We start from the raw sequence: 11299 nt of genomic DNA, 5'->3' as shown, positions 1-11299 counted from the left end.
GCCTCGCCCGTTGGCCACTCAGCTGTAGAATCTTCCACTCGTGCCATCTGTGCTACGCTACCCCTTGTGTTATGTGCTTGATGCCTGCCAACAGTTTCAGGATGTACCGAACAATATTTCACCACATCGATTTCCTCTCTTCTTGCGGGCCCACTGTGATACACTGTCACTTATCACAGTCACTTCTTTCCGGTTGCGTTTGTCAACTACAGCTTGGCCACGATAACTTGACGATTTCGCAAGTGCTGCCAGAAGCAATCAGAACTACAATCCTGGAAATTGAAATAAGAACACCCTGAATTCATTGTCCCAGGAAGGGGAAACTTTATTGACACATTCCCGGGGTCAGATACATCACATGATCACACTGACGGAACCACAGGCACATAGACACAGGCAACAGAGCATGCACAATGTCGGTACTAGTACAGTGTATATCCACCTTTCGCAGCAATGCAGGCTGCTATTCTCCCATGGAGACGATCGTAGAGATGCTGGATGTAGTCCTGTGGAACGGCTTGCCATGCCATTTCCACCTGGCGCCTCAGTTGGACCAGCGTTCGTGCTGGACGTGCAGACCGCGTGAGACGACGCTTCATCCAGTCCCAAACATGCTCAATGGGGGACAGATCCGGAGATCTTGCTGGCCAGGGTAGTTGACTTACACCTTCTAGAGCACGTTGGGTGGCACGGGATACATGCGGACGTGCATTGTCCTGTTGGAACAGCAAGTTCCCTTGCCGGTCTAGCAATGGTAGAACGATGGGTTCGATGACGGTTTGGATGTACCGTGCACTATTCAGTGTCCCCTCGACGATCACCAGTGGTGTACGGCCAGTGTAGGAGATCGCTCCCCACACCATGATGCCGGGTGTTGGCACTGTGTGCCTCGGTCGTATGCAGTCCTGATTGTGGCGCTCACCTGCACGGCGCCAAACACGCATACGACCATCATTGGCACCAAGGCAGAAGCGACTCTCATCGCTGAAGACGACACGTCTCCATTCGTCCCTCCATTCACGCCTGTCGCGACACCACTGGAGGCGGGCTGCACGATGTTGGGGCGTGAGCGGAAGACGGCCTAACGGTGTGCGGGACCGTAGCCCAGCTTCATGGAGACGGTTGCGAATGGTCCTCGCCGATACCCCAGGAGCAACAGTGTCCCTAATTTGCTGGGAAGTGGCGGTGCGGTCCCCTACGGCACTGTGTAGGATCCTACGATCTTGGCGTGCATCCGTGCGTCGCTGCGGTCCGGTCCCAGGTCGACGGGCACGTGCACCTTCCGCCGACCACTGGCGACAACATCGATGTACTGTGGAGACCTCACGCCCCACGTGTTGAGCAATTCGGCGGTACGTCCACCCGGCCTCCCGCATGCCCACTATACGCCCTCGCTCAAAGTCCGTCAACTGCACATACGGTTCACGTCCACGCTGTCGCGGCATGCTACCAGTGTTCAAGACTGCGATGGAGCTCCGTATGCCACGGCAAACTGGCTGACACTGACGGCGGCGGTGCACAAATGCTGCGCAGCTAGCGCCATTCGACGGCTAACACCGCGGTTCCTGGTGTGTCCGCTGTGCCGTGCGTGTGATCATTGCTTGTACAGCCCTCTCGCAGTGTCCGGAGCAAGTATGGTGGGTCTGACACACCGGTGTCAATGTGTTCTTTTTTCCATTTCCAGGAGTGTACTTTAAAGATATTCGTTGGACTCCAAGCGCTGCCAACGTCAAGCTGCCCCTAGATCCGAAGTGATGATGATACGTGGTTTGTGGGGCGTTCAACTGCGCGTTCATCAGCGCCAATTTTCAAACAATCCAATTTTTACACAATCCAATCTAGCTACTGTTACGAATGATGGTGATGAAATGATGAGAACAACATAAACACCCAGTCCCCGGGCAGAGAAAATCCACAACCTATCCGGGAATTGAGCCCAGGACCCCGAGATCCAAAGGCAGCAATGCTAGCCACTGGACTACGAGCTGCAGACTAGATGCAAAGTAGTACAAAAGGCCTGAGTCCACCAACAAGTAACTACTGTAACTACTTCCTGAGGTGTTTACATTACAACAAAAACTCTCTCAAGTTTAGTTTTTCATGCCACTGGAGAAAGTTTATTTCAGAGACTCGCCGCAAGTACTTGCTGCAGCACTGCAGTTATTGGCACTGTTGTTGCACTGTTGTTGCACTATTATTAATGAATAAAAATCATGACGAAATAAAAAAATAAGGACATAGAAAAAAATATTAGAGGAGCACATGTTGATGTTACCAAGAAACACAATTCAATTAACTAAAATCAGAGGATTTCACTCAAATTGAAAACTTTGATGATGTCGTATGCAAATTTCGAACATTTCTTGTCTATTGCATGTTCAAACAATCGGTAACAGGAAACAAAAACGCGGGGAGGCATCTCACCAAGACTGTGTTTTAATTACTGTTCGATTTTTGAAAGCAGTATTTACTGCTTTTATCACGAATGTAGCGCATTTGTGTCTACGGTAACATAAAAAAAATCAGTCATAATTTAAAGACGTCTGTGCTGCCATTCAGCTTTCCCTTCTGGTAAAACAAACTGATTGGTGAATACATTTCACAGCTTCTTTACTAGTGGTGACAATTATGTGGGTTTTAGAGGATCCAACGGTACATTTCTTTCGGCCCATCTGTCCTTGTGTCATTTCCATTCTCGACAATGATATTCTCGCACCGGTGTTCTGTAGGTTTGAGAAGAACTTCGACGAAAAGACAAACTGGACAAGTACTTGCACCAAGATTCAAGAAACTAGAACGAATTTTCACCCTCAGCGGAGTGTGCGTTGATTTCAAACTTTCTGACAAATTAAAACTCTATGCCGGACCGAGACTCGAACCTGGGAACTCGATCTGGCACACAGTTTTAAGCCGTCAGGAAGTTTCAGGCACAAAAGTGTTTCCAATAACTTGCGAAGTACTTTAAAAAGACGAAACTAGTGGACGTCGACTGGTAGGGGGGGCGGGGGGGGGGGTTGCAGATTTGGTGGTTCACAAGTTACACCCAGTTCTGTGATTGTATGGCTCAAATGGCTCTGAGCACTATGGGACTTAACATCTGTGGTCATCAGTCCCCTAGAACTTAGAACTACTTAAACCTAACTAACCTAAGGACATCACACACATCCATGCCCGAGGCAGGATTCGAACCTGCGACCGTAGCAGTCGCGCGGTTCCGGACTGAGCGCCTAGAACCACGAGACCACCGCGGCCGGCTGTGATTGTATGGATAATGCGCCATACCATAGTGGGAGTCCGATAGAATGCCTAATAAATATGATTTCAGGATTACGACGTTAGAGTGGTTGCAAGATGGGCAAATAAACTGCAACGACTCAATGACGAAGCCTGACCTGTTATCTACAATGAAGGGAAACAAGCCAGTCGTGAAAGTGTACGTGGTGCATAAAAGCACTGAGAGCGGAGGCTGCAAAGGTTAGTGCGTTTATCACCCTAAAATTGCGATCAACGTCCGACAGAATTGGCGTAGGCCAAAATAAACACAATTTCAAGGAGAACAATGTCACTGGTGACAAGTCGAAGGAAACATTTCAGAATCTTGTTAATGCTGCTTCTCTTTCAGTTACTGCACGAGACTGGCAGGATTATTGCAGAAATGTTCAGTGGCTGGAGCAAGAGTATTGGACACAGGATGGAATGATGGGAACGGCCGTCGATGAAGTTATCAATACCACGGCCTCAAGCGCTGGTGATGATGATCTTCAATCAAATCCTAATGACAGTGTATTTAGTGAACATCGGTTTGACAGTTCGTTCGGGCACAGGTGATTTCCGGTCAGACGGAAGTGTCACTTAAGCGTGCAATATTTCCGCAAGCGCCGCCTCCGATGTCACGGCCGCGCGCACTGGCGCCAGCTCAGCCCCTGCCAGCAGCCGACGCAGCCTAACCCTTACCGCTCCGCAACCCTCGGCAACATTAACTGTGACGCCGCCGTTCCCGACAGCCACCGTGCCAATCGCAACTTATCGTGAACAAACAGTACTACCGCTTTTCTCTGTTCCATATTTGGAAGACTTTTATTACTCCCGGAACATGATGCACCATGTAAGACACCATCCGTTTTTTTTTTTTTTTTTTTTTTTTTTTTTTGCTTATTTCAAAATTACTAGCGTTGGCATCAGTCTGGATGATTGACTGATCTGGCCTTGTAACACTAACCAAAACGGCCTTGCTGCGCTGGTACTGCGAACGGCTGAAAGCAAGGGGAAACTACAGCCGTAATTTTTCCCGAGGGTATGCGGCTGTACTGTATGGTTAAATGATGATGGCCTCCTCTTGGGTAAAATATTCCGGAGGTAAAACAGTCCCCCATTCAGATCTCCGGGTGGGGACTACTCGAGAGGACGTCATTATCAGGAGAAAGAAAACTGGCCTTCTACGGATCGCAACGTGCAAAGTCAGATCCCTTAATCGGGCAGGTAGGTTAGAAAATTTAAAAAGGGAAATGGATAAGTTAATATTAGATATAGTGGGAATTAGCGACGTTCGGTGGCAGGAGGAACAAGACTTTTGGTCAGGTGAATATAGGGTTATAAATACAAACTCAAATAGGGGTAATGCAGGAGTAGGTTTAATAATGAATAAGAAAATAGGAGTGGGGGTAAGCTACTACAAAAAGCATAGTGAACGTATTATTGTGGCCAAGGTAGACACGAAGCCCATGCCTACTACAGCAGTACAAGTTTAAATGCCAACTAGCTCTGCAAATGACGAAGAGATTGATGAAATGTATGATGAAATAAAAGAAATTATTCAGGTAGTGAAGGGAGACCAAAATTTAATAGTCATGGGTGACTGGAATTCGAGAGTAGGAAAAGAGAGAGAAGGAAACGTAGTAGGTGAATATGGATTGAGGGTAAGAAATGGAAGAGGAAGCCGTCTGGTAGAATTTTGCACAGAGCACAACTTAATCATGGATAACACTTGGTTCAAGAATCATAAAAGAAGGTTGTGTACATGGAAGAATCATGGAGATACTAGAAGATATCAGATAGATTATATAATGGTAAGACAGAGATTTAGGAACCAGGTTTTAAATTGTAAGACATTTCCAGGGGCAGATGTGGACTCTGACCACAATCTATTGGTTATGAACTGTAGATTAAAACTGAAGAAACTGCAGAAAGGTGGGAATTTAAGGAGATGGGACCTGGATAAACTGAAAGAACCAGAGGTTGTACAGCGTTTCAGGAAGAGCATAAGGGAACAGTTGACAGGAATGGGGGAAAGAAGTACAGCAGAAGAAGAATGGGTAGCTCTGAGGGATGAAGTAGTGAAGGCAGCAGAGGATCAAGTAGGAAAAAAGACGAGGACTAGTAGAAATCCTTGGGTGACAGAAGAAATATTGAATTTAATTGATGGAAGGAGAAAATATAAAAATGCAGTAAATGAAGCAGGCAAAAAGTAATACAAACGTCTCAAAAATGAGATCGACAGGAAGTGCAAAATGGCTAAGCAGGGATGCTAGAGGACAAATGTAAGGATGTAGAGGCTTATCTCACTAGGGGTAAGATAGATACTGCCTACAGGAAAATTAAAGAGACCTTTGGAGGAAAGAGAGCCACTTGTATGAATATCAAGAGCTCAGATGGAAACCCAGTTCTAAGCAAAGAAGTAAAGCAGAAAGGTGGAAGAAGTATATAGAAGGTCTATACAAGGGCGATGTACTTGAGGGCAATATTATGGAAATGGAAGAGGATGTAGATGAAGATGAATTGGGAGATACGATACTGCGTGAAGAGTTTGACAGAGCACTGAGAGCCAGTCCTGACAAAGCTCTACCATCTGGTGAGAAAGATGTATGAGACAGGCGAAATACCGCCAGACTTAATGAAGAATATAATAATTCCAATCCCAAAGAAAGCAGGTGTTGACAGATGTGAAAATTACCGAACTATCAGTTTAATAAGTCACAGCTGCAAAATACTAACGCGAATTCTTTACAGACGAATGGAAAAACTGGTTGAAACCGACCTCGGGGAAGATCAGTTTGGATTCCGTAGAAATGTTGGAACACGTGAGGCAATACTGACCTTACAACTTCTCTTAGAAGAAAGATTAAGGAAAGGCAAACCTACGTTTCTAGCATTTGTAGACTTAGAGAAAGCTTTTGACAATGTTGACTGGAATACTCTCTTTCAAATTCTAAAGGTGGCAGGGGTAATATACAGGGTGCAAAGGCTATTTACAATTTGTACAGAAACCAGATGGCAGTTATAAGAGTCGTGGGGCATGAAAGGGAGGCATTGGTTGGGAAGGGAGTGAGACGGAGTTGTAGCCTCTCCTCGATGTTATTCAGTCTGTATATTGAGCAGCAGTCAAGGAAACAAAAGAAAAATTCGGAGTAGGTATTAAAATCCATGGAGAAGAAATAAAAACTTTGAGGTTTGCCGATGACATTGTAATTCTATCAGAGACAACAAAGGACTTGGAAGAGCAATTGAACGGAATGGACAGTGTCCTGAAAGGAGGATATAAGATGAACATCAACAAAAGCAAAACGAGGATAATGGAATGTAGTCGAATTAAGTCTGGTGATGCTTAGGGAATTAGATTAGGAAATGAGACACTTAAAGTAGTAAAGGAGTTTTGCTATTTGGGGAGCAAAATAACTGATGATGTTCGAAGTAGAGAGGATATAAGATGTAGACTGGCAATGGCAAGGAAAGCGTTTCTGAAGAAGAGAAATTTGTTAACATCGAGTACAGATTTAAGTGTCAGGAAGTCGTTTCTGAAAGTATTTTTATGGAGTGTAGCCATGTATGGAAGTGAAACATGGATGATAAATAGTTTGGACAAGAAGAGAATAGAAGCTTTCGAAATGCGGTGCTACAGAAGAATGCTGAAGATTAGGTGGGTAGAACACATAGCTAATGAGGAGGTATTGAATAGAATTGGGGAGAAGAGGAGTTTGTGGCACAGCTTGTCAAGAAGAAGGGACCGGTTGGTAGGACATGTTCTGAGGCATCAAGGGATCACAAATTTAGCATTGGAGGGCAGCGTGGAGGGTACAAGAGATGAATACACTAAGCAGACGCAGGAGGATGTAGGTTGCAGAAAGTAGTGGGAGATGAAGGAGCTTGCACAGGATAGAGAACATGGAGAGCTGCACCAAACCAGTCTCAGGACTGAAGACCACAACATCAACAGCGTTGGGTTGTCCTGGAGCTATGTGCACTGAAGACCCAAAGAAACTGGTACAGCTGCCTAATATCGTGTAGGGCCCCCGCGAGCGCGCAGAAATGCAGCAACAAGACGTGGCATGGACTCGACTAATGCCTCAAGTAGCGCTGGAGGGAGCTGACACAATGAATCCTGCAGGACTGTCCATAAATCCGTAAGAGTACGAGGGGGTGGAGATCTCTTCTGAACAGCAGGTTGCAAGACATCCCAGATATGCTCAATAATGTTCATGTCTGGGGAGTTTGGTAGCCAGAGGAAGTGTTTAAATTCAGAAGAATATTCGTGAAGGCAGTCTGTAGCAATTCTGGACGTACGGGGTGTCGCATTGTCCTGCTGAAATTGCCCAAGTCCGTCGGAATGCACAATGGACCTGAAAGGATGCAGGTGATCAGACAGGATCCTTGCGTACGTGTCACCTGACAGAGCCGTCTCTAGACGTATCAGGGATCCCATATCACTCCAACTGCACACGGCCCACACCATTACAGAGCCTCGACCAGCTAGAACAGTCCCCTGCTGACATGCTGGGTCTACGGATTCATGAGGTTGTCTCCATACCCATACACGTACATCCGCTCGATACAATTTGAAACGTCCGACCAGGCAACATGTTTCCAGTCATCAACAGCCCAGGGTCGCTGTTGACGGGCCCAGGCGAAGCGTAAAGCTTTGTGTCATGCAGTCATCAAAGGTACACGACTGGGCCTACGGCTCCGAAAACCCATTCGATGATGTTTCGTTGAATGGTTCGCAAGCTGACAATTGTTGATGGCCAGCATTGAAATCTGCAGCAATTTGCGAAGGATTGCACTTCTACCACGTTGAACGATCTCTTCATCCGTCATTGGTCCCGCTCTTGCAGGGTCTTTCACCAGCTGCAGTTATGTCGGAGATGTGATATTTTGCCGGATTCCTGATACTCACGGAACACTCGTGAAATGGTCGTACGGGAAAATCCCCACTCCATCGATACCTCGGAGATGCTATGTCCCATCGCTCGTGCTCCGACTGTAACACGACGTTCAAACTCACTTAAATGTTGATAACCTGACATTGTACCAGCAGTAACCGATCTAGCAATTGCACCAGACACTCGTCTTATATAGCCGTTGGCGACTGCTACCCCGTATTCTGTCTGTTTATGTATCTATTTATTTGAATACGCATACCTGTACTAGTATCTTTGGCGGTTCGCTGTATAATGTTCTTCAGCTGAGAACATCACGTAAAAATAAGCTTGCAGCACCACGCGTGTGAACAGGTTCCATGGAGTGGACTATTTTATCCCTGTAAAGTGCGGTCATTTAATTCGGTCTGGCTGTAATTACCAAATGAAGAAAATTTCTCAAACAAAATATTTATTCTGTATTATCGTTTAGAGTAAACAAATTTTGTGACCAAGTCCGCTCTAGTACAGAGTTCCAGGAAGGAAAGTATGGTTCAAATGGCTCTGAGCACTATGGGACTGAGCTGCTGAGGTCATCAGTGGAAGGAAAGTATGAAAATAAATACTGTTTGTACTGATTTTTTCACACTTTCGGCTCTCTCTGTCTCCCTCCCTATCTTGTAGGCAGTGTGTAAATTGAGCTGAACAATTTATCAGTTAATAAGCACTTCGTTAAAAAACTCACTGTTTAATGGTTTTAAATGTATGCAGATCTGAATGTTCATAGCTATGACTGGAAAGATGGCCATGCTGAGTTTATACTCTTCGGAAACAAGTCTGAATTCTCACTGAAAAATTTGAAATTTCCATACAAGTCATTCACGGCTGATCACAAACTTACAGGGATTAATAGAGTTCTTCATAAAACAAATATATTTAGCAACTGATTAAAGTCTCTGGCTACATGACCTAGTATTACAAGGGCTGGGCACAGATTTCCAAAGACAAATGCAAAAAATCATCTCGTGTTCCAATGCGAGCAGAAGATCTTTTTTTGATAGACCGAAATGAGCTACCTATTTCTCCTCCGCTACCTGTTATCTCCCTTTTCTGATCATTCCCAATTCCTGAATCTATTTACACAGAAATCCAAACTAAGACATTCCACAAAACGATTAAGTTTTAAATAATCTCCGTCTTTACTCGCCTGAACGACTAAAATAAAAGTTACTCTCCTAAAGAACCAAAGCTGATTTAGCAGCCTCCACCACGTATAATGACTAACATCAAAGCTGTACACTCTGATTCCCGTGCTCATTCACAATAGTTATTAACAATTACAGTGATTCATATTTCGCATACCGGCTTCATTCACCCCCTCATTGACATTGTGCGCAATGTAACAAATGAAATTATTGTCATACACTATGAAACAAAACAGTGCCTGCCTGAAACTGAAAATAGTTCGTAAATTTTAGCCTTTTGATCGAACTGTTATTTAGGTATTTATTTAATTATAAAGCATGTAGCTGAAGTTTTTCAATGAGTTTTACGTAAAACATATTAGTAGGTCGGGAAGTTACTTACCACTGAAAGTCATAAATTCTGTGTTTTAGGTGATTTTGTGTGTTTGAGAAATTACGTCATATGTTGAATTTATATTCATACCGTCGTTAATTATTCTCATTACAAAAAGCCTCATAGTTAAGCGCATCACCTACAAAAACTCTGTGACCGTGATTGATACTATCCGGCAACTTTTTACTCTATAACGCGAACAGTTCCGCCATATTACATTCGAATGCGGCGTGCAAGAAATTATTTCTATATGCAGGATATTGTTTCATATGCGAAGTGTGTATCTAGTCACGTGACGTGCTAAGGAAAGCACATGAGCAGAACAGAGACGAATGGGAAATCACTCTAGTGACGATATGGGCCGCAAATTTGGAAATGCACTGATGTAAGCGACTTCGACAAACGCCAGATCGTTATGGCCCAGCCACTGGGAACGCACACCTCGGGCACGGTGAAACTGGTCGGCTGACCGAGCGCTTTTGTCGTGAGCATCTATGGAAAGTGGTTGATGGACGGTGAAACCACGAGTAGTGGAGAAGGTGTTGGACGCCCCCGCCTCATTACAGAATGTGGAGGTCAGACGCTCTCCTGGCCTGTAAAGCAGGACAGATGACGATCTGTGGCAGAACTGAAAGTACTGGTGCCGGCACAAGTGTTTCGGAGCACACGGTTCAGCGCACATTGTTGAACACGTTGCTCCGCAGCAGACGGCGCTACAACTTCCATCGCTGAGCCAACAACATTGTCGGAGATCAGTGGAAGCACATCTGCTCGAAGAAATCGCGTTTCTTGTTACACTACGTCGATGGTCGTGTACAGACATGCCATCATCCTCAGCAATGGAAGCTCTAATTATACACCGCGCCACGGACGTAACTCGGTGGAGGTAATGCTATGCTAAGGGAGACATTCACCTGGGCTTTCATAGGACCGGTGAAAGTAATCGAAGGTACCATGACACCTGAGGACTACGTGAACATTACTGAGAACAACCTGCAACCCTTCATGCTTGGTGGCCTCCCATATGGCTAGGGCATCTTCCATCATGATCACTGTCTGTTTCACAGTCCAGGATCGTGTTACAGTGGTTTTATGAGCATGGTAGTGAGCTCGTGTCGATGTCTTGGCCGCCAAATACGACTGATCTGGACTCCATGTAACACCTCCATAAAGCTATCGGACTGCAGATCCAAATCACCGGCCCGTATTTTGCTGGTATTTTATGACCTGTGCGTATACGTCTGGTGCGACATACCTCTAGAAATTTACCAAGGACTTCCGAATCAAGTGGAAATGATGTTTTGTGTGCCGGCCGAAGTGGCCGTGCGGTTAAAGGCGCTGCAGTCTGGAGCCGCAGGACAGCTGCGGTCGCAGGTTCGAATCCTGCCTCGGGCATGGATGTTTGTGATGTCCTTAGGTTAGTTAGGTTTAACTAGTTCTAAGTTCTAGGGGACTAATGACCTCAGCAGTTGAGTCCCATAGTGCTCAGAGCCATTTGAACCATTTGATGTTTTATGTCATCGGTGTATGAACAATGCTACGTGAGATTCTACCTGAAAATCAACACCTAAGCATGTTCGAAATGTGTTAGT

At 45.3% G+C, this 11299-nt stretch overlaps 1 protein-coding gene across 3 annotated transcripts in view; it reads right to left on the bottom strand.

Moving 5' to 3' along the window:
* The window catches only part of LOC126473915 (cuticle protein 16.5-like), a 319612-nt gene that overhangs the window by 84080 nt on the left and 224233 nt on the right, over positions 1-11299 (bottom strand). The gene's annotated exons all lie outside the window — the stretch shown is intronic.

Source organism: Schistocerca serialis, chromosome 4 (assembly GCF_023864345.2).
Source record: "Schistocerca serialis cubense isolate TAMUIC-IGC-003099 chromosome 4, iqSchSeri2.2, whole genome shotgun sequence".
Lineage (NCBI taxonomy): Eukaryota > Metazoa > Arthropoda > Insecta > Orthoptera > Acrididae > Schistocerca > Schistocerca serialis.
Note: the sequence above shows the minus strand (reverse complement) of the source record. Positions and strands in the feature narration are given on the sequence as shown.